Genomic DNA, 24,163 nt, shown 5'->3' with positions numbered 1-24,163 from the left:
GGCCAGTTAGTGTTTGTATGTCAGGTACCAAGTCACTGTAGGTCAGTGTGTATCAGGTAGGTCAGCGTATGTATGTCAGGTAGGTCAGTGTGTGTCAGGTAGGTCAGTTTATGTGTGTCAGGTAGGTCAGTGTGTGTCAGGTAGGTCAGTGTATGTACGTCGGGTAGGTCAGTGTATGTAGGTCAGTATGTATGCCAGGTAGGTGTGTGTGTCAGGTAGGTCAGTATGGGTCAGGTAGGTCAGTGTATGTATGTCGGGTAGGTCAGTGTGGGTCAGGTAAGTCAGTGTATGTATGGTAGGTCAATGTGTGTCAGGTAGGTCAGTGTATATATGTCAGGTAGGTCAGTGTGTGTCAAGTAGGGATGAGCTCAGGCGCGTTCGCATGGTCCATGTGCAGAGCATGCCAGGAAGTCGGCGCAGCACTGCGCTAATCACAGGCAGTGAGACATTGCCCGATCTCTGCAGCCGTGCATCGGGGCAATGTCTCACTGCCTGTGATTAGCGCAGCGCTGCGCCAACTTCCTGGCGGGCTCTGCACGTGGACCATGCGAACACGCCTGAGCTCATTCTTAGTGTCAAGTAGGTCAATGTGCATATGTCAGGTAGGTGTGTGTGTGTCAGGTAAGTCAGTGTATGTAGGTCAGTGTGGGTCAGGTAGGTCAGTGTATATATGTATGTATGTATGTCAGGTTAGTGTGTGTCAGGCCAGTGTGTGTCAGGTAGGTCAGGTCAGTGTGTCAGGTAGGCCAGTGTGTGTGTGTGTGTGTGTGTCTGTCAGGTAGGTCAGTGTGTGTATGTCAGGTATGTCAGTGTATGTATGTCAGGTAGGTGTGTGTTTGGGTCAGGTATGTCAGTGTGGGTCAGATAGGTCAGTGTATGTATGTCAGCCAGTAGGGATGAGCTCAGGCGTGTTCGCATGGAACACGTGCAGAGCTCGCCAGGAAGTTGGCGCATCGCTGTGCTAATCACAGGCAGTGAGACATTGCCCCAATGTGCGGCTGCAGAGATCGGGCAATGTCTCACTGCCTGTGATTAGCGCAGCGCTGCGCCGACTTCCTGGTGGGCTCTGCACGTGTTCCATGTGAACACGCCTGAGCTCATCCCTATCAGCCAGTGTAGGTCAGTGTATGTATGTCAGGTAGGTCAGTGTGGGTCAGGTAGGTCAGTGTATGTATGTCAGGTAGGTCACTGTGTGTAGGTCAGTGTGTGTCAGGTAGGTCAGTGTGGGTCAGGTAGGTCAGTGTGTGTCATTAGGTCCGTGTATGTATGTCAGGTAGGCCAGTGCATGTATGTCAGGTAGGTGTGTGTGTGTGGGTCATGTAGGTCAGTGTATGTATGTCAGGTAGGTGTGTGTCAGGTAGGTCAGTGTATGTGGGTCCGGTAGGTCAGTGTGTGTCAGGTAGGTAGGTCAATGTATGTCAGTGTGGGTCAAGTAGGTCAGTGTATGTATGTCAGGTAGATCAGTGTATGTATGTCAGGTAGGTCAGTGTGTGTCAAGTAGGTTAGTGGATGTCTGTCAGGTAGGTGTGTGTGTGTCAGGTAGGTCAGTGTATGCAGGTCAGTGTAGATCAGAGTATGTATGTCAGGTAGGTCAGTGTATGTATGTCAGGTAGGTACGTGTAGGTCAGTGTATGTATGCCAGGTAGGTGTGTGTGTGTCAGGTAGGTCAGTGTATATATGTCAGGTAGGTCAGTGTATAATAAAAACAGTGCAGCGCATAAACAAACAAAAACATTAAAACAAAAAACATACAAAAGTCCATAAGAGAGCACCATCAAGTGTCCATATAGGGTGATCCTATAAATAGCAGGCAAGGTGAACGTTCAAACAAGTGACAGCCTCCACCGATAGTTAGTACTAACTGCTCACCTCACTGTATAGACCCCTGAAAAAATCAGTTAGGTCAAACAAGCAGCCCTTTACATATGCTGGTCTGCCCAATATTTGCACCACTGAACACAGGTATACACGCTAACAACCTTGGTCTCATGCATCCAGATTACAGGCTCCAACATGCTCCATCATATGCGTACATAGAATGATAATAGTGGTACAAATAGTGCTCTCTATAATAAAGATCAGTGTATGTATGTCAGTTAGGTCAGTGTGTGTCAGGTAGGTAAGTCAGTGTATGTATGTCAGTGTGGGTCAGGTAGGTCAGTATATGCATGTCAGCGTGGGTCAGGTAAGTCAGTGTGTAGCAGGTAGGTCTAGTGGCTAGCAACCAGTGACATCACTGCCCACTGTGCCCACACTGCCAAGCATTCAAAGCAGAGGAGGATTGCAATTCCTTTTTCTCCGTGCTAGTGCTTGTGGGGCCTGGCCTGCGTCTTCTGGACTGGAGTGTCCCGCTGCTGGTCCAGTGGCAGCATGGAGTGCAGAGCCCAAGAGGGAGAGAGAAAGAAGACACCGCCACCCTGAGCAGCATCCCCTGCACCTCCCAGAGCCTGCACCCTTACAAACATCTCCAAGCTTGCTGTTACTGGATCTGGAAGAAGGCAGGAAATACAATGCGGCCACCTGCCACATCAATGCCCGCTCGGGCAGGCGGCTCTCCTCTGGCTGCCTCGCACACCAGCACCACGGCTGAGCTGCTGCTGCAGGACCTGGACATATGAAGTCTGTCTCCTCCTGGTCAGGTAGGTCAGTCAGTGTTTGTATGTCAGGTACCAAGTCAGTGTAGGTCAGTGTGTGTCAGGTAGATCAGTATGTGTCAGGTAGGTCAGTGTGTGTCGGGTAGGTCAGTGTATGTATGTTGGGTAGGTCAGTGTGGGTCAGGTAGGTCAGTGTATGTATGTCAGCTAGGTGTGTGTGTGTGTGTGTTGTGTGGGTCAGGTAAGTCAGTGTGTGTCAGGTAGGTCAGTGTATGTATATATGTCAGGTAGGTCAGTGTATGTATGTATGTCAGGTAGGTCAGTGTATGTATGTATGTCAGGTAGGTCAGTATATGTATGTCAGGTAGGTCAGTGTGTCAGGTAGTCCAGTGTATGTATGTCAGGTAGGTCAGTGTGTGTCAAGTAGGTCAGTGTATGTATGTCAGGTAGGTGTGTGTGTGCGTTTTGTAGGTCAGTGTGTGTCAGGTAGGTCAGTATATGTATGTCAGGTAGGTCAGTGTGTCAGGTAGTCCAGTGTATGTATGTCAGGTAGGTCAGTGTGTGTCAAGTAGGTCAGTGTATGTATGTCAGGTAGGTGTGTGTGTGCGTTAGGTAGGTCAGTGTTTGTATGTCAGTGTGTGTCAGGTAGGTCAGTGTATGTATGTTGGGTAGGTCAGTGTATGTCAGGTCAGTGTGTGTTGGGTAGGTCAGTGTATGGTAGGTCAGTGTATGTATGTCAGGTAGGTCCGTGTGTGTCAGGTAGGTCAGGGTGGGTCAGTTGAGTGAGTTTATGTATGTCAGGTAGGTCAATGTATGTATGTCAGCCAGTGTAGGTCAGTGTATGTATGTCAGGTAGGTCAGTGTGTGTCAGGTAGGTCATTATATATTAGGTAGGTCAGTGTATGTAGGTCAGTGCATGTCAGGTAGGTCAGTGTATGTATGTCAGGCAGGTGTGTGTGTGTGTGTTAGGTCATTGTATGTAGGTCAGTGCATGTATGTCAGGTAGGTCAGTGTGTCAGGTAGGTCAGTGTGGGTCAGGTAGATCAGTGTATGTAGGTCAGCATGTATGCCAGGTAGGTGTGTGTGTGTCAGGTAGGTCAGTGTATGTAGGTCAGTGTGGGTCAGTGTATGTAGGTAAGTGTATGTATGTCAGGTCAGTGTGTGTCAGGTAGGTAGGCCAATGTATGTCAGTGTGGGTCAGTTGGTCAGCGTGTTTCAGGTAGGTCAGTGTATGTATGTATGTCAGATAGGTCAATGTGTGTCGGGTAGATCAGTGTATGGTAGGTCAGTGTATGTCAGGTCAGTGTGTGTCAGGTAGGTCAGTGTATGTCAGGTCAGTGTGGGTCAGTGTTGTGGAAAATGTTATGAAGATGTATTGGATGTATTTTAATATTTATTGTCATAAGAGTCCCCCCAGTTTTCGTTCTTCTAAACTTCCTGGGATTGGAAAGAGGTGTTTGTAGAGTGGGGGTATGTCCGCCAGAGAAAGGGCCCCTATGCTTTGCTCTGCAAAGATTGGTAATGGGCGGGTGTACGCTCATTGTCTCTGCTCTGTCTGATCAGCACGTCGGGATTCACAGCGTGCATCTGCATAAAACCTTCCATCCACAAGGAAGGTAGCATTATCCAGGTATACATTGTTCTCTGGAACAATGTATATTAAGGATTACTATCAGCGGAATTGTAGTCATCATTCATTGGTTATTCTGTGTCATGTCTTTATTTGGTCATGTCCTTATATGGTCATTCACATCCTGTGTTCATTTTCCTGTGAGGTCACAGACTGTGTAGGAGGTGTTTAGCCATTGGAGGCAAACCCTCCAGGGTGTGGCTTACTGTTGATATGTAAACAAAAGTAGATGCACGGGTCAGGGAACGCAGAGAGGCTGACTGATTTGAGAATGTAAGAATACTGGTGATGTCTCTTTAATGGGGAACCAGAGGGGGCTGCTGAGAAGCAGCCAGGCTGAGATGAGGATGTAAGAATGCTGGTGATGTCTGATTACTTGGATGAGAGGTGAGGCATGCGATCGAAAGGCTGCATTATACTATCCTGGTGGAAGGGCGCTTATTAGCGCAAGCGTGTAGTGGAATATCCACTAAAGTTAAAATGGCGGGCCACGTTAGGAGTAAACAGAACCTCCTTTTGCAATTGGATCATTAAGCTGTGTGATGTCATAGGTAGGTTCTACTTTGCAAAAAGGACACATTTGACATCTTTTAGTATAATGCTGGAATTTTGATCATATGCCTGTGTGTGTGTGTGTGTGTGTGTGTGTGTGTGTGTGTGTGATTTATTTACAAGCTTGATTGTTTGTATATGGAAACTGTATGCTGTGTAACAAGTTTGTAATGCATGCAATGAATTTAAATTTTTACCTATGTATGGGACAAGTAGATTGCATGAGTCTTGTAGAGCAGTTTGTAACTGCGTGTTTGTGGCCATGCACATGGAAAGGGCAGCCAGGATTGCTGCTTCAGTGAGTACAATAAATATTGTAAGGGCTGCGCCCTGTGGGAAGGGAACTCTGATGTTCTGAGCAAACATGCAAACATCACTGTAGGTCTCAATGGCTTGTTATTGAAGTTGATGCCACAGTGAGTATATGAACTTTCACAGGGGGGCGTGACCGGATGGTGATGGCAGCGGTAGCGTGGTGTGAGGAGTGAGAGAGATGTGTGCTCTCTGCGCGCTGATGTAAGCTTGTATCAGCGGCGCCCATGACACCCCTACTCGATTTCCCCAGCGGAGAAGCATAGACGGGCTTGGTGTACCCGGGGGATCTGTGGAGCCCAGTGGAGCGTGGTGCCCGGCGAGAGGAGGATTGCGGCGGAGCGGTGGGGTCTCTCGAGTACTCCGGTGACGGTGTGTGGAGGACGGAGTACGGAGGAGAGGACTCCCAGCTCCTGGAGGTGAAGTCCCGCGAGACCCGTTCGGGAGTGGAGCCACAGCATTGAGTCTGGGGAAGGTTCACAGCCATTGCCAGGTACAGCGAAGATATTTAAAGGCATAGTTATTGTATTATGCATGGACTGTGGAGAGACATTTTTCTTTATGTCAGTTCCCCCCACCATTGCCCCTTTTCTGAGTTGAACTAAAGGAGAAGTAAGAGTTGAGTTGCTGGGAATGCTGTATCACCCTTGGAAAAAGTGTTATAATAAGAAAGTAATATTTATATATATTGGAAACCTAGCTGCTGCCTGCCTTTTATAAATAAGGGACTGGTTCACTTTCAAGTCCTGGAGCAACTGTGGAGTAGCTCAAACTGACTGGGGGAAAAAAAGGGAAAGGAAAAAAGAGAAAAATTTTTTTTGCCCTGGCCCAGGGAAATTTACCCCCATTTCAATTTTTTTTTTTTTTTTTTTGCGGGTGTTAGGTGTGACCCAAAGAGAGCCACGTTATATGGTTTATATAGTTGGACCCAATCGTACAACCCTTCGTATTCAGTGAGAGACACGGAGACAGCCTCAGTATTTCTGCTCTGATGGGCTGTGCAGCAGCTCAAAAAAGCTCTTTATTTAAGGGATATTTATACAGGGAGTTTGGGTGGCTTAAAACAGTTTGGGGTTAATTGTAACAGTACACAGTTATGCATAGTCATCTTTAGCTGTCCATATTTGGTGACGTGGTTTAGGCGTTGTTCAGCAGATAATGATGACCCACCAGCAGATAAGGATGACCTACTGGGTGTACGTGACTTCTCCCATGATTAGCATCTTTGCACGACATGTTCTGCAGAAGCATACAACAAAAACAAATTTAAGCATAACTCTAACTCAGGATATAATACAAAAATGGCTACTGACACGAGTGCCTTTCTTCTACACCTCTCATTTCCCCCTTTGACATCACACTTCCTTCCCACTGTTCCTGGGTCCTCATGAACAAGTTCTAACAAAGGTATCTCCAGCGTACTATCTCTGACCGGGGGCGGTGTTGTCAGAGGGGAGTAATCCCATCCCCCTGGATACCCTCTGTATCTTAATATTCAGAAGAGGAACAAACAGGTGAAGGGAGATGTCAACTTAATGCCCTACAAGGTATCCTCCAGTAGTCTATTTACCTTCACTGTCTTCTTTGCACACAAACATTTTATAACCTTAAAACAAAAAAATAAAAGAATAATAAAAAGTATGACTACTATAATGGTGTTTGCAGTCTGTTTTAACCAAGATGTTAATCCCCCCCAACTAAAACCTCCTTCAAAAGGGTCCCAGTTTTGCCCTATGTTTCTTGCTGTTTCCTGCAATCTGTTCACTTCCTTTCTATGCTGGCTGATTATCTCATAATAATCAGGTACCTCCATACTCGTGTTATGAATCCATGTACAACACTCATAATCCTCCGTGTTTTCACATAAACCAGTTAGGGCAGCACTCATGCTCTCTATGGCTAGTTCATGTAACTCTAATTGTTTCCTAATTGCCCTAGTTTCCAAATTTAGTTTGGTTATATCCTCAGAATTTTTATCCAGAATTTCATCAATTATACCAGTGTAATTATTTACCCTTTTCATTAGGTCGATTCCCCACCCTGTCCAGGAAGGGAACCATGCCCATGCCATGTCTTTTCCTAAAAACAATTCTCTCTTTTTACGATGTTTAAGAGGATATCGAGGGTATGAGCTGGCTTCTAGGACATGATCATTTCCGCCACCTCCCAGAACCCCCATAACTGGAACTAATTGTGCTAGATAACACCATCCTTCGGGATTCCGTGGAATCCAGGGATAACAGGTTTTACCACAGCAAATATAGATGTTTTTCCCTATGGACAATCTCCGTGAGGAGATCTCAGCTCGGTACCTACTAGCATACCCAAACAATGACAGGCTGGATATTAGAGACCTGGTGTCATCGTCAGTAATATTAGTGAGGTAGGAGGATAGATTCTGATGTGTGTGTGTACTACTTGGATAGAAAGATCCATTAATAACTACAGCAGATATATTCAATTGACTTTTCCTACAGAGTTCCGCATGTCTGCTCTTATTTCCTAAGTTAAAACACCAATCTGGAAAATAACTGTTTCCTATTACCGGGAAGGAAATGGATTGGTTGTTCGTTCTAACAACGTTCTGTAACCTTATTCCTGATGTATTCCCTGCCATAGTGGTGGAGTAATTAAGGGGAACTGCTATTAGGGGTATCCTAGCAGTGCTAGGATGTAACTTACTACAAATCCAACATTTCTCGTAACCAGACTTCTTGGCATAAGAATATTTAAATTTAAGCAATAGCATTTGTGGTGTAAACCCGTCGTAACTATCTACCCCCTTTGCAATATCGTTGTTTGCATATACATAAACAACGCTTACTATTGTGGCAGCTAAAATATATATATATAACTTCATAGCAAAAGATTCTTAGCCTTTTTTACAATGTGTGGCGTGTATCCAAGTGGCTTTTCCTTCCAGCTTCACCGAGGTAGGAGTGGTTAGCAATACCTGAAATGGGCCCTCAAACCTGGGCTCAAGCGTTTTCCTTGTATGTTTCTTTACATACACATAATCTCCAGGTTGTAGGTTGTGAGTCCCTTCTACTGAGTCGGGGTCTGGAATGGAAGAATACACACTTTTGTAGATTTTAGTTAGACGCTGTTGTAATTGTATCACATATGCAGTCAAACTATCGCATTGTAATTGCATACTCTGAGGAAAGTATAAACCTAATCGGGGTGCACTTCCAAATAGTATCTCATATGGAGACAAGCCTGTCTTCCCTGTTGGAGTGTACCTTATAGAGAATAAAGCTAAAGGCAGACATTCTGGCCAAGGCTTATTTAACTCTTGCATAGCTTTTTGTATTTTTAGCTTTATTGTACCATTTACTCTTTCCACTGATCCTGAACTCTGTGGGTGGTAAGGGGTGTGAAAACTCTGTTGAACCCCTAACATAGCCATTACATTCTGCATGATTTCTCCTGTAAAGTGTGTCCCCCTATCTGATTCTATGGTTTCAGGAAGACCAAACCTAGGTATTAACTCTGTGATCAGTTTCTTCGCTGTGGCTGATTTCACTGGATAACTTTCCGGCCAGCCTGAAAATAAGTCGATGCAAACGAGACAAAATTCAAATGGGCCGCTCTTAGGCATTTGGATATAGTCAATTTGCAGTCTCTGAAAGGGATACTGGGCCCGAACCTGGTGTTTCTGTGGGGTTTTTACTCTCTGTCCTGGATTATTCAGGAGACAGATTTGGCAGGCTGCACAGTAGTTTCTTGCAATACTACTGAATCCAGGAGCGAGCCATCCTTGGTTCACAATCCTATACATGGAATTGGAACTGACATGGGTGGGTAGGTGAACTGCCGCTGCCATTGCTGGATACAGAGAGGCAGGTAGGCATATTCTGCCTCCTTTCCTCCATATATCGTCAAGGCCTAGCGCTGCTCCCATTTTTACCCATCTGTCTTTCTCACTCTCCCCTGCTTGCTCCTGTAGTTTGCTCAGCTGCTGCCATGTCGGTTCTGGGATACCCACCTTTACCGTTGCTAAGGTTTCAGGGCTTACTTCCCCTAGAGCTGCCTGTTTTGCAGTTAAATCTGCAAATGCATTTCCTTTTGCCTCAATTGTTTTTGCGCTCGTGTGTGCCGCTATCTTCATGATGGCCACTCGTTTAACCTTTTGAAGATTGTTCAGAACTCTCTTAATCCCTTCCCCATGTTTTACCGGTGTACCTGCTGCTGTCAGATAACCTCTAGCTTTCCATATGTGACCATAATCATGTGCAACACCATAAGCATAGGCAGAGTCAGTGTAAATATTCCCTTCTTGTCCCTCTAAATATTCCAACGCTTTTTCCAGGGCGGTAAGTTCCGCTTCTTGTGCAGACATGTGTGCGGGTAGAGACTTTGCTTCGATGACCTGTGTATCTGTAACTACAGCATAGCCCGTATGATATTTGCCTTTGTCATCTGCAAACCTACTTCCGTCTATGTACAGAGTGTGTTCAACATTAGGAATCGGAGTATCTGTGACATGTGGGAACCCCATTGTCTCTTGTTCCATGAGCTGAAAACAATCGTGCTCATCTGTCTCTTGAAACAAAAGAGTGTCGGTTTCCTCATTACCTTCCTCAACTCCCCCATTATTCCCCCTTGCCAAATCTGGTGACTGGAGAGGCAGAAAGGTGGCCAAATTTAATGTTGTACAGCGCTGAAAAGTAATGTTTGGAGGTAGGAGTAGAGTACACTGCAACCTTAATTGCCTAGCCATGGAAATATGTTTAGGTTGTACTTGAGACAAGATGGCATGTATGTCATGTGTGGTATGCACTACAACCGGATTGTCTAGGACAATCTCTGATGATTTATCTATAATGATTGATACCGCAGCTACCGCACGTACACAGGACGGCGAACCTCTAGACACTGGATCTAATGCCGCTGAGAAGTATGCAACGGGCCTTTGTTTTATGTGGGCCTGAGTCAAAACCCCCGTGGCATGTCCAGTGATCTCAGCAATGTACAGATGAAATGTCTTTGTGTAGTCTGGTATACCAATAGCCGGGGCCGATATCAGCAGCTTTTTCAAGGTAACAAAAGACTCATGTGCTACTTCAGTGAGCACATACGGTACGATTTTTAAACAATCGTATAATGGCTGCATCAAGGCGCTAGCGTGTGGTATCCACTGTCTACAGTATGATACAATACCTAAAAACATGCGCAATTGCTTGAAATTCCGTGGGGGCAACATTCCCTTTATCGCCTGAACTCTCTCCTCGGTGAGGTGTCTCGTACCCTGTGATATACAATGTCCCAGAAATGTGACCTGTGTCTGACATACTTGCAACTTCTTTTTATTGACTTTACAACCTTTTTCTGCCAAAAATCGCAATAATGCAAGGGTGGTATCTAAACAAGCTTCCTTGTCAGGGCAACATAACAACAAATCGTCCACATATTGTAACAATACACAGGAATCTGGTGGTACCCATTCTCCTAACACAGTTTGTAATGCTTGTGAATACAAGGTGGGCGAATGCGCCATACCCTGAGGTAGGCGTGTCCAAGTTAATTGCCGATTTTTTATAGAAAACGCGAACCAAGGCTGACATTCTTCAGCAAGTGGGACAGAAAAGAAAGCATTCGCTAAATCTATGACTGTAAAATACACACTGGTTGAGGGTATTTGTGACAGTAATGTATGTGGATTGGGTACTAAAGGTGTCATCGGGGCTAGTATTTTGTTGACCGCTCTAAGGTCTTGGACCATTCTATACTTAACCGGACTACCGGCTACTGATTTCTTTTTAACCGGGTACAAAGGAGTATTTGCTGGTGATTTTACCTCTTTTAGAGCTCCACTTTTTAACAAAGATCGGACCTGCATTTCTATGGCCGTTTCTTGGGGCGCACTGAGTGGGTACTGTTTTTGCTGAGGAAGCACTGCTCCTGGAATCAGCTGTAGGGTAACCGGAGGTATGGGCAAAAGTCCAACATCAGCTGGATGCTTTTCCCACAACTCCTCGGGTAAAGATGACAAAAATTGATCTAGTTCAGGAGGTGTGGGGCTCTCTGCTTCCCTATCCTCTTCCATAAACTGAATTAGATTACACATTTCTACTTGTTGTGGGTCGTCTCCTACTGCTAGAGTGACGGTACCATCGGGGTGATAAGTAATATTCGCCCCAATTTTCTGTAAAATGTCAGCACCTAAAAGATTTGTGGGGGCACCTCGTGCTATTAGGAATCGGGACAAAAACATGTGGTTGCCTATTTTTACTTTTAGGGATTTGGTTAGCTGAGTTTCAGCCAGAAGGCCATCATAGCCACTCACAGACAAAGTGTCTGTAGATTCTTGGTGGGGACATATTACTGAGTCTGATAGTAGACTCCTAGAGGCGCCAGTATCTACCAGACAGGTGACATTTTTACCTTCAATTTTAATGGGGACATGTAACATCTTTTGGGAGGATTCTCCAAGAACAGGAGCGAGTCATGTCTCAGATTCTGTTCTGGGCTTGTGATTCCTACCAGTCTCTCCCCGTGTGTCCCTGTCATCCCCTCCCTCTTCGTCATCTCTCATCTTCTTTCTGCAATTCCGTTTAATGTGACCAATCTTGTTACAATAGTAACAAGTTAATGGCTTTCGCTGTCCTCCCTTTCCTTTCTCTTGTATATTTGCCACCGTGTGTATCCCTGGCGTTCTTTTACCCTTGTTTTCCTGGATATCTGCTTCTATTCCCTGGGCCTTTTGCAACAAGGCTCCTCTATCCCTTATGGCTCTCCATTCGGGAGTACAAGCCTTGAGTTTATCTCCTATAGGTGATATTAACCCTTCCATAAATTGCCTATTAAAGGTCCGTATGTTGGCGTGATTGGCTAAGTCTAGTCCTTCATCTGCCATCATACTTTCCATGTTCAGATAAAAGTCGGACACAGACTGTCCTACTTGTTGTTTCATTGGTGCGGTAGACCCTCTCTCCTGTTGTCTAGCTTGGCAAAATTCATTCAGTCTGTCGAGGAACATTTGACGCGATCGAATATCCCTTGTATGAATGCCAGGAGGGTCTACGTCAGGATCTCCGTTGGGTCTATGTGGGGTTATTTCAGTCATGAACCGGTTAAACAAGGTTAAGGTCATTTTATGTCTGCATAAGTCCTCCCCGTCTTGCCACGCTGCTTCATGCGTGTCCATGAGTTGAGTGACAAATCTACAGAATGCAGCAGGTCGCTGCACTGGGTCAGGGGCATTTTGTATAAGCGCCATTAAGGTATCTGCGGACCACGGGGTCCAGGAGCGCAGATTTACTCGTTGAGTGACCATTCGTGGGGCAGCGTCTGGGTTACCTGGGTCATAATTGGGATTATCTACCTGTGCCATGCGAGTGCGTGTCAATACCGGCGCTACTGTCTCAGGATGGGATTTCTGTGCTCCACAATGCACACATTCTTGTGCCCATTTCGGGTTTTGCGCACCACAGACTCTACAGACCCATCCCCTGCCCCGTAACGCGGGATAAAGGTTTGGGGCGGTCGGGGGTCGATGAACTGGGTTGTGTTGTTCTGTCGTGTGGTAAGGAGGGGGTATACCAGTTTTACTATCCGTGTTGGGGTCCTCCCTCCGGTCCTTCATGTCCCACCCGTTCTCCTTTGGGACATACTCCCATCCCTCTTGTTGTGCTCGTGTTGATACTTTTATTAAACACTGGATAGGATACATCCATTGTTTCTCAATTATTTCCCCTTGTCTGTCTCTCTTTACTTCCTTCCATATCTCGGGGTCTAAACCTGCTGCTCCTTTTATTTTAAATTTACTTAGTATCTTTCCTATATCCTTTGCTTCATCTTTTCCATAGACATTCCTTACTACCTGTGGTACAGTGTAACACACCATACCTCCTTTGTGTGGGGTTGTATTATTCTGACCCATTTTGACAGTCCTGCCTAGGTAGCGTGTGGACCACTAGTGTACTTTAATACCTTTTTTTACTCTGTTACTACTAGTGTCTCGTTGCCTTCCCCCTAGGGTGCCAAAATATTGAATACCTCTCCTGGGTATTTATCCCCGAAGCGAACTACTTTGTATGCCAACCAGGAGATGAAAATAATTACAACAATTCCAGCAATGGCGTACTCAAGCATTCCTTCTCCTGGGTCAGAAACCTTACCTTCAACCCGTACTATGGTTTATAAGTTGGATGTGAGGTTAAGCCGAGACAACAGACCTCCCCGAAAGGACGCTTTCTGCTATCTCCTTTCTGCAATCCCCTTCCAACTTATACCATCCTCATACAAGGTTTACTCTTTCATACAGACAGGACGGGACAGACAAAACATTTCAACCATATAAACCAATCGATGTTCAAGACCCGCCACTACAGAAGTAGGTACTATATTACCTTGAGGATCGAAGCTGACAGATCAGGTCATACGTCAGTCAGGAAGTACAGAGCGTATAAGAAAAATAAAGCTTTTTCTTACCTGCGCAGGTTTTGGTCTGTAGTTCCCAACACGATGACCGATCGTTCCGTCAGCCTCGTCCGAACTTCTTGAAGTTTTGATCGACAGGTCCCTGTGCTGGCGCCAAGAATGTTAGGTGTGACCCAAAGAGAGCCACGTTATATGGTTTATATAGTTGGACCCAATCGTACAACCCTTCGTATTCAGTGAGAGACACGGAGACAGCCTCAGTATTTCTGCTCTGATGGGCTGTGCAGCAGCTCAAAAAAGCTCTTTATTTAAGGGATATTTATACAGGGAGTTTGGGTGGCTTAAAACAGTTTGGGGTTAATTGTAACAGTACACAGTTATGCATAGTCATCTTTAGCTGTCCATATTTGGTGACGTGGTTTAGGCGTTGTTCAGCAGATAATGATGACCCACCAGCAGATAAGGATGACCTACTGGGTGTACGTGACTTCTCCCATGATTAGCATCTTTGCACGACATGTTCTGCAGAAGCATACAACAAAAACAAATTTAAGCATAACTCTAACTCAGGATATAATACAAAAATGGCTACTGACACGAGTGCCTTTCTTCTACACCTCTCAGCGGGACACCTGCGGATCTGAGCGATGTCTGCACGGAGGAGAGGGGAGGAGCATGGTCAGGCAGGAAAATGTGGGGGCACAATCACTGAGATCAGCTAAGGACAAAGAAAAAGACCCCCAGGCCACTGCAGCAACAGCTGGGATAGCTGCAGCGGCCAAGTTGGAAAAATATGCCCATGCTCATACCCCCGACAACACGCCAACTAAGGGGGGGCAAGGGAGTCAAGTGAAACCCCCAACGGACAGAAAGAGTCAAGGGCAGCTGACACAAGCAGGCATAAAACATATAAATAATAAAAATGTGGGAGCAACTGGAAGATCGGAGATAAATCCCATGCAGATACCCGTAATAAATGGTGAAGAAGAGCCGACGCTGAAGGAGGTCCTTGGGGCTGTTAATGTTTGTAAACAGTCATTATTAGAGCTATGTGATCAAACAAGAAGTATTAAAGAAGAGCTGGCCTTTATACGGCAGGAACTTCAGTTAACGGTTGACAGATTAACAGCAGCAGAAGGTAGAATTTCTCAGATTGAAGATGAGGTATATCCATTAAACCAAGAGGTCAAAGATTTAAAAATACAGATGGGTAAATATGAAGGGAAATTGGATGAATTGGAAAACAGACTTCGCAGGGACAATATAAGACTGGTAGGCCTCCCCGAGAAGTGCGAAGGCTCTGACACAGCTGAATTTCTGGAAAAATGGCTGGTTGAAGTGTTTGGCAGAGAGACTTTCTCCCAACAATTTTCTATAGAAAGGGCACACAGAGTTCCGCCTAGAATCATGCACCGGGGGGGTCAGCCTAGATCTGTATTAATAAAATTTTTGAATTTCCGGGATAAGGTTGTGTTGCTCCGGAGGGCCCGGGAGATGGGGAGTGTCATCTATAAGGGCGCTAAAATTTCGTTTTACTCTGACTTTTCCCCTGATCTGCAGAAGCGCAGAGCAGAGTTTATAGAGGTCAAGCGCAGACTTCAAAAATTGGACGTTACATATGCTTTGCTCTATCCGTCAAAGTTACGGGTAGTAGCACTAGGAGAGACCTTATTTTTTGACACTCCGGCAAGGGTAGAAGCATGGATGCAGGAGAAGGGAGATCAGTTATTGAAGAAGTGATGTGCTTTTCTTTTTCATATATGTATGTGTATGACCCCCTTTTCATTCATTCTTTCCCCCTTGTTTTTTTTTTTGTTTTTTTTCCGGGAGAGGGGAAGATCAGCGAAGGGGGGGTGTAACGGGCGCACTGTAAATGAAGAAAGGGAAGATGATATACCTGAAGTCAGGGTGTAGAGAATGACACACAGTATAGTAAGAATTTATGTATGAGAAAGGGGAGGGTCAAAGGGGGAGGTTGTTGAGTATTAGGGGGGGGGTGGGAGGTGGGTGGGGATGGAAGCATGAGAGTAGGAGGGGGCAGTGGCGGAATTATCAGGGTCGCAACAGTCGCAAGTGCGACTGGGCCCTGTAATTCTCGGCCACTTCAGGGGGCCCACCGGCAGCCCCCCCGCCGCCCGAGGGGCCCACCTGACTGTCCGGCCGGGGGTGTGCGTGTGCGGTGTTATTAATGTCAGGTTCATGCCGTCCTTCACCAGCGTGAGAGAAGTGCTCGGTTGGCTCCGCCCCCGCCTATCCAGAGCGACTGTAAGGGAGGCGGGGGCGGAGCCAACCGAGCACTTCTCTCACGCTGGTGAAGGACGGCATGAACCTGACATTAATAACACCGCACACGCACACCCCCGGCCGGACAGTCAGGTGGGCCTCTCGGGCGGCGGGCGGCTGCCGATGGGCCCCCTGAAGTGGGCGAAAAATTACAGGGCCCAGTCGCACTTGCGACTGTTGCGACTCTGCGACACAAAAAAACCTTCAGCCAATGCAGTGAAGGCACTCTCTGAAGCAAGGAGGAGCGGAGGCACGCTTCGTGGAGGAACTTTACGTCACTCTGCAGGATTCTGAGGAGGGGGAATCGATCATCATCATCGACTGATTGGCGGTAAGTCACCACCCCCCCCTCCAGATTGTGCCAGCCCGCCACCCCCCTCCAGTGCCACCACCAGCCCACCATCGCCCCTCCAGTACCACCCCTCCAGACTGTGCCACCCCCTGCCCTCCAGTGCCACCAGCCCCCCCCCCTCCAGACTGTTCTACCACACCCCCCAGACTGTTCCACCCCATCCCCCCCTCCAGACTGTTCCACCCCACCCCCCCGACTGTCCCACCCCATCCCCCCCTCCAGACTGTTCCACCACATCCCCCCCTCCAGACTGTTCCACCCCATCCCCTCCTCCAGACTGTTCCACCCCATCCCCCTCCAGACTGTTCGCCACCACCGCCCCTCCAGACTGTGCCACCCCCTCCCTCCAGTGCCACCACCCCCCCCTCCAGTGCCACCAGCCCACCACCCCCTCTCCAGTGCCACCACCCCCCTCCAGTGCCACCAGCCCACAACCCCCTCCAGTGCCACCACCACCCCTCCAGACTGTGCCACCCGCCCTCCAGTGCCATTACCACCCCTCCAGACTGTTTCACCACCCCCCTCCAGACTGCCACCGCCGCCCCTCCAGACTGTGCCACCACCTCCCTGCAGTGCCACCCCTCCCTCCAATGCCACCACCACCCCTCCAGTGCCACCATAGTGCCACCAGCCCACCACCCCCCCTCCTGTGCCACCACCCCCCTCCAGTGCCACCACCACCCCCCTCCAGTGCCGCTACCCCCACCTCCCTCCAGTGCCACCACCCCCCCTCCAGACTGTGCCACCACCACCCCTCGAGTGCCACTAGCCCACCACCCCCTTCCAGTGCCACCACCACCCCCTTCCAGTGCCACCACCCCTCCAGACTGTGCCACCACCCCTCCAGTGCCACCACCCGCCCTCCAGTGCCACCAGCCCTCCACCCCCCCCCCCTCCAGACTGTGCCACCACCACCCCCCCTCCAGACTGTGCCACCACCACCCTCCCTCCAGACTGTTCCACCACCCCCCCTCCAGACTGCCACCACCGCCCCTCCAGACTGTGCCACCACCTCCCTGCAGTGCCACCCCTCCCTCCAATGCCACCATCCCCTCTCCAGTGCCACCACCCCCCCTCCAGACTGTGCCACCACCACCCCTCGAGTGCCACTAGCCCACCACCCCCTTCCAGTGCCACCACCACCCCCTTCCAGTGCCACCACCCCTCCAGACTGTGCCACCACCCCTCTAGTGCCACCACCCGCCCTCCAGTGCCACCAGCCCTCCACCCCCCCCCTCCAGACTGTGCCACCACCACCCCCCCTCCAGACTGTGCCACCACCACCCCCCCTCCAGACTGTTCCACCACCACCCCCCCTCCAGACTGTTCCACCACCCCCCCTCCAGACTGCCACCACCGCCCCTCCAGACTGTGCCACCACCTCCCTGCAGTGCCACCCCTCCCTCCAATGCCACCATCACCCCTCCAGTGCCACCATAGTGCCACCAGCCCACCACCCCCCCTCCTGTGCCACCACCACCCCTCCAGACTGTGCCACCCCCCTCCTGTGCCACCACCACCCCCCTCCAGTGCCGCTACCCCCACCTCCCTCCAGTGCCACCACCCCCCCTCCAGACTGTGCCACCACCACCCCTCGAGTGCCACTAGCCCACCACCCCCTTCCAGTGTCACCACCACCCCCTTCCAGTGCCATCACCCCTCCAGACTGTGCCACCACCCCTCCAGTGCCACCACCCGCCCTCCAGTGCCACCAGCCCTCCACCCCCCCTCCAGACTGTGCCACCACCACCCCCCCTCCAGTGCCACCAGCCCACCACCCCCTCTCCAGTGCCACCACCCCCCTCCAGTGCCAACAGCCCACAACCTCCTCCAGTGCCATCACCACCCCTCCAGACTGTTTCACCACCCCCCTCCAGACTGCCACCACTGCCCCTCCAGACTGTGCCACCCCTCCCTCCAATGCCACCACCACCCCTCCAGTGCCACCATAGTGCCACTAGCCCACCACCCCCCCCCCCTCCTGTGCCACCACCACCCCTCCAGACTGTGCCACCCCCCTCCAGTGCCACCACCACCCCCCTCCAGTGCCGCTACCCCCACCTCCCTCCAGTGCCACCACCCCCCCTCCAGACTGTGCCACCACCACCCCTCGAGTGCCACTAGCCCACCACCCCCTTCCAGTGCCACCACCCCTCCAGACTGTGCCACCACCCCTCCAGTGCCACCACCCGCCCTCCAGTGCCACCAGCCCTCCACCCCCCCTCCAGACTGTGCCACCACCACCCCCCCCTCCAGACTGTGACACCACCACCCCCCCTCCAGACTGTTCCACCCCTCCAGACTGTTCCACCACCCCCCCTCCAGACTGCCACCACCGCCCCCCCTCTAGTGCCTCCACCACCCCAGTGCCACCCCTCCCTCCAATGCCACCATCCCCCCTCCAGTGCCACCACCCCCCCTCCAGTACCACCAGCCCACCACCCCCCCTCCAGACTGCCAACACCACCCCTCCAGACTGTGCCACCACCACCCCCCCTCTAGTGCCTCCACCACCCCTCCAGACTGCCACTAGCCCCCTCTAGTGCCACCACCACCCCTCCAGTGCCACCAGCCCACAACCCCCTCCAGTGCCACCACCACCACTCCAGACTGTGCCACCCGCCCTCCAGTGCCATCACCACCCCTCCAGACTGTTTCACCACCCCCCTCCAGACTGCCACCACCGCCCCTCCAGACTGTGCCACCACCTCCCTGCAGTGCCACCCCTCCCTCCAATGCCACCACCACCCCTCCAGTGCCACCAGCCCACCACCCCCCCTCCTGTGCCACCACCCCCCTCCAGTGCCACCACCACCCCCCTCCAGTGCCGCTACCCCCACCTCCCTCCAGTGCCACCCCCCCCCTCCAGACTGTGCCACCACCACCCCCCCTCCAGACTGTGCCACCACCACCCTCCCTCCAGACTGTTCCACCACCCCCCCTCCAGACTGCCACCACCGCCCCTCCAGACTGTGCCACCACCTCCCTGCAGTGCCACCCCTCCCTCCAATGCCACCATCCCCTCTCCAGTGCCACCACCCCCCTCCAGACTGTGCCACCACCACCCCTCGAGTGCCACTAGCCCACCACCCCCTTCCAGTGCCACCACCACCCCCTTCCAGTGCCACCACCCCTCCAGACTGTGCCACCACCCCTCTAGTGCCACCACCCGCCCTCCAGTGCCACCAGCCCTCCACCCCCCCCCCTCCAGACTGTGCCACCACCACCCCCCTCCAGACTGTTCCACCACCACCCCCCCTCCAGACTGTTCCACCACCCCCCCTCCAGACTGCCACCACCGCCCCTCCAGACTGTGCCACCACCTCCCTGCAGTGCCACCCCTCCCTCCAATGCCACCACCACCCCTCCAGTGCCACCATAGTGCCACCAGCCCACCACCCCCCTCCTGTGCCACCACCACCCCTCCAGACTGTGCCACCCCCCTCCTGTGCCACCACCACCCCCCTCCAGTGCCGCTACCCCCACCTCCCTCCAGTGCCACCACCCCCCCTCCAGACTGTGCCACCACCACCCCTCGAGTGCCACTAGCCCACCACCCCCTTCCAGTGCCACCACCACCCCCTTCAGTGCCACCACCCCTCCAGACTGTGCCACCACCCCTCCAGTGCCACCACCCGCCCTCCAGTGCCACCAGCCCTCCACCCCCCCTCCAGACTGTGCCACCACCACCCCCCCTCCAGTGCCACCAGCCCACCACCCCCTCTCCAGTGCCACCACCCCCCTCCAGTGCCAACAGCCCACAACCTCCTCCAGTGCCACCACCACCCCTCCAGACTGTGCCCCCCGCCCTCCAGTGCCATCACCACCCCTCCAGACTGTTTCACCACCCCCCTCCAGACTGCCACCACTGCCCCTCCAGACTGTGCCACCCCTCCCTCCAATGCCACCACCACCCCTCCAGTGCCACCATAGTGCCACCAGCCCACCACCCCCCCCTCCTGTGCCACCACCACCCCTCCAGACTGTGCCACCCCCCTCCAGTGCCACCACCACCCCCCTCCAGTGCCGCTACCCCCACCTCCCTCCAGTGCCACCACCCCCCCTCCAGACTGTGCCACCACCACCCCTCGAGTGCCACTAGCCCACCACCCCCTTCCAGTGCCACCACCCCTCCAGACTGTGCCACCACCCCTCCAGTGCCACCACCCGCCCTCCAGTGCCACCAGCCCTCCACCCCCCCTCCAGACTGTGCCACCACCACCCCCCCCTCCAGACTGTGACACCACCACCCCCCTCCAGACTGTTCCACCCCTCCAGACTGTTCCACCACCCCCCCTCCAGACTGCCACCACCGCCCCCCCTCTAGTGCCTCCACCACCCCAGTGCCACCCCTCCCTCCAATGCCACCATCCCCCCTCCAGTGCCACCACCCCCCCTCCAGTACCACCAGCCCACCACCCCCCCTCCAGACTGCCAACACCACCCCTCCAGACTGTGCCACCACCACCCCCCCTCTATTGCCTCCACCACCCCTCCAGACTGCCACTAGCCCCCTCTAGTGCCACCACCACCCCTCCAGTGCCACCAGCCCACAACCCCCTCCAGTGCCACCACCACCCCTCCAGACTGTGCTACCCGCCCTCCAGTGCCATCACCACCCCTCCAGACTGTTTCACCACCCCCCTCCAGACTGCCACCACCGCCCCTCCAGACTGTGCCACCACCTCCCTGCAGTGCCACCCCTCCCTCCAATGCCACCACCACCCCTCCAGTGCCACCAGCCCACCACCCCCCCTCCTGTGCCACCACCCCCCTCCAGTGCCACCACCACCCCCCTCCAGTGCCGCTACCCCCACCTCCCTCCAGTGCCACCACCCCCCCTCCAGACTGTGCCACCACCACCCCTCGAGTGCCACTAGCCCACCACCCCCTTCCAGTGCCACCACCACCCCCTTCCAGTGCCACCACCCCTCCAGACTGTGCCACCACCCCTCCAGTGCCACCAGCCCTCCGCCCCCCCCCCTCCAGACTGTGCCACCACCACCCCCCCTCCAGACTGTGCCACCACCACCCCCCATCCAGACTGTTCCACCACCACCCCCCCTCCAGACTGTTCCACAACCACCCCCCCTCCAGACTGTTCCACCACCCCCCCTCCAGACTGCCACCACCGCCCCTCCAGACTGTGCCACCACCTCCCTGCAGTGCCACCCCTCCCTCCAATGCCACCACCACCCCTCCAGTGCCATCATAGTGCCACCAGCCCACCACCCCCCCTCCTGTGCCACCACCACCCCTCCAGACTGTGCCACCCCCCTCCTGTGCCACCACCACCCCCCTCCAGTGCCGCTACCCCCACCTCCCTCCAGTGCCACCACCCCCCCTCCAGACTGTGCCACCACCACCCCTCGAGTGCCACTAGCCCACCACCCCCTTCCAGTGCCACCACCACCCCCTTCCAGTGCCACCACCCCTCCAGACTGTGCCACCACCCCTCCAGTGCCACCACCCGCCCTCCAGACTGTGCCACCACCACCCCCCCTCCAGACTGTGACACCACCACCCCCCCTCCAGACTGTTCCACCACCCCCCCTCCAGACTGCCTCCAGTGCCACCCCTCCCTCCAATGCCACCATCCCCCCTCCAGTGCCACCACCCCCCCTCCAGTACCACCAGCCCACCACCCCCCTCCAGACTGCCAACACCACCCCTCCAGACTGTGCCACCACCCCCCCCTCCAGACTGTTCCACCACCCCCCCTCCAGACTGCCACCACCGCCCCTCCAGACTGTGCCACCACCTCCCTGCAGTGCCACCCCTCCCTCCAATGCCACCACCACCCCTCCAGTGCCACCATAGTGCCACCAGCCCACCACCCCCCTCCTGTGCCACCACCACCCCTCCAGACTGTGCCACCCCCCTCCTGTGCCACCACCACCCCCCTCCAGTGCCGCTACCCCCACCTCCCTCCAGTGCCACCACCCCCCCTCCAGACTGTGCCACCACCACCCCTCGAGTGCCACTAGCCCACCACCCCCTTCCAGTGCCACCACCACCCCCTTCCAGTGCCACCACCCCTCCAGACTGTGCCACCACCCCTCCAGTGCCACCACCCGCCCTCCAGTGCCACCAGCCCTCCACCCCCCCTCCAGACTGTGCCACCACCCCCCCCCCCTCCAGACTGCCACCACCGCCCCCCCTCTAGTGCCTCCACCACCCCAGTGCCACCCCTCCCTCCAGTGCCACCACCCCCCCTCCAGTACCACCAGCCCACCACCCCCCCTCCAGACTGCCAACACCACCCCTCCAGACTGTGCCACCACCACCCCCCCTCTAGTGCCGCCACCACCCCTCCAGACTGTGCCACCACCCCTCCAGTGCCACCACCCGCCCTCCAGACTGTGCCACCACCACCCGCCCTCCAGACTGTGCCACCACCACCCCCCCTCCAGACTGTGCCACCACCACCCCCCCTCCAGACTGTGACACCACCACCCCCCCTCCAGACTGTTCCACCACCCCCCCTCCAGACTGCCTCCAGTGCCACCCCTCCCTCCAATGCCACCATCCCCCCTCCAGTGCCACCACCCCCCCTCCAGTACCACCAGCCCACCACCCCCCTCCAGACTGCCAACACCACCCCTCCAGACTGTGCCACCACCACCCCCCCTCTAGTGCCTCCACCACCCCTTCAGACTGCCACTAGCCCCCTCTAGTGCCACCACCACCCCTCTAGTGCCACCACCACCCCTCCAGACCCCTCCAGACTGTGCCACCACCCTTCCAGACTGTGCCACCACCACCACCCTTCCAGACTGTGCCACCACCACCACCCTTCCAGACTGTGCCACCACCACCATCCCTCCAGACTGTGCAACCACCACCACCCCTCCAGACTGCCGCCACCCCTCCCTCCAATGCCACCATCCCCCCCTCCAGACTGTGCCACCACCACCACTCCTCCAGACTGTGCCACCACCACCACTCCTCCAGACTGTGCCACCACCACCACCCCCCTCCAGACTGTTCCACCACCCCCCTCCAGACTGTTCCACCACCCCCCTCCAGACTGTTCCACCACCGCCCTCCAGTGCCACCCCTCCCTCCAATGCCACCATCCCCTCTCCAGTGCCACCACCCCCCCTCCAGTACCACCAGCCCACCACCCTCCCTCCAGACTGCCACCACCCCTCCAGACTGTGCCACCACCACCCACTCCAGTACCACCGCCACCCCCTCTCCAGTACCACCACCATGCCACCCACCTTCAGTACCACCGCCACCCACCTCCAGGACAACCATGCCTCTCCAGTACCATCGCCACCCTCCTCCAGTACCACCACCCACCCTCCGGTACCACCGCCACCCCTCTCCAGGACCGCCACCCCCTTCAGTACCACCACCGCCACCCACCTCTAGTACCACCACCACCCACCTCCAGTACCACCGCCACCCCCTCTCCAGTACCACCACCATGCCACCCACCTCCAGTACCACCGCCACCCCTCTCCAGGACCATCATGCCTCTCCAGTACCATCACCACCCTCCTCCAGTACCACCACCCAGCCTCCAGTACCACCGCCACCCAGCCTCCGGTACCACCGCCACCCACCTCCGGTACCACCGCCACCCCTCTCCAGGACCGCTACCACCTTCAGTACCACCACCGCCACCCACCTCCAGTACCACCATCAGCCCCCCTCCAGTACCACCACCACCAGCCACCTCCAGTACCACTGCCACCACCTCCAGTACCACTGCCACCCCTCTCCAGGACCACCACCGCCACCCACCTCCAGGACCACCATCCCCCTCCAGTACCACTGCCACCCCCCTCCAGTACCACCACTGCACTGGTGACACAGGTTTCACTCGGGACACAGGCTGCACAGAAATGTTTTACTTTGTTCTACAGTGGAAAAAAATATAGTATCAAAATCATGCTTTTCGGGGGGGGGGGCCTTCCTGATTTCTTGCATCGGGGCCCTGAGGTTTCTAGTTACGCCTCTGGGAGGGGGGTGGGGGGTGCATGTGGGTGTATGTAGGAGTGTAGTGGTCACAGAAAAAGCCCCTAGGGGTAACCTTGATAGGTA

General features: G+C 53.5%; 1 protein-coding gene across 2 annotated transcripts in view; it reads left to right on the top strand.

Annotated features, from left to right (window-relative positions):
* Positions 1 to 5,211: 5,211 nt before the first annotated feature.
* LOC143997523 (uncharacterized) overlaps positions 5,212 to 24,163 on the top strand; it is a 187,801-nt gene continuing 168,849 nt past the window's right edge. For both annotated transcript variants that reach the window (XM_077493179.1, XM_077493178.1), the window contains exon 1: positions 5,212 to 5,581. The gene's annotated coding sequence lies outside the window, so the exon portion shown is untranslated. The remainder of the gene's footprint in view (positions 5,582 to 24,163) is intronic.

This window comes from Lithobates pipiens, unplaced genomic scaffold (genome assembly GCF_037356315.1).
Source record: "Lithobates pipiens isolate NorthernLeopardFrog02 unplaced genomic scaffold, aLitPip1_a1.2 Scaffold_19, whole genome shotgun sequence".
Taxonomy (NCBI): Eukaryota; Metazoa; Chordata; class Amphibia; order Anura; family Ranidae; genus Lithobates; species Lithobates pipiens.
This window is presented reverse-complemented; position numbering and strand designations above follow the sequence as displayed.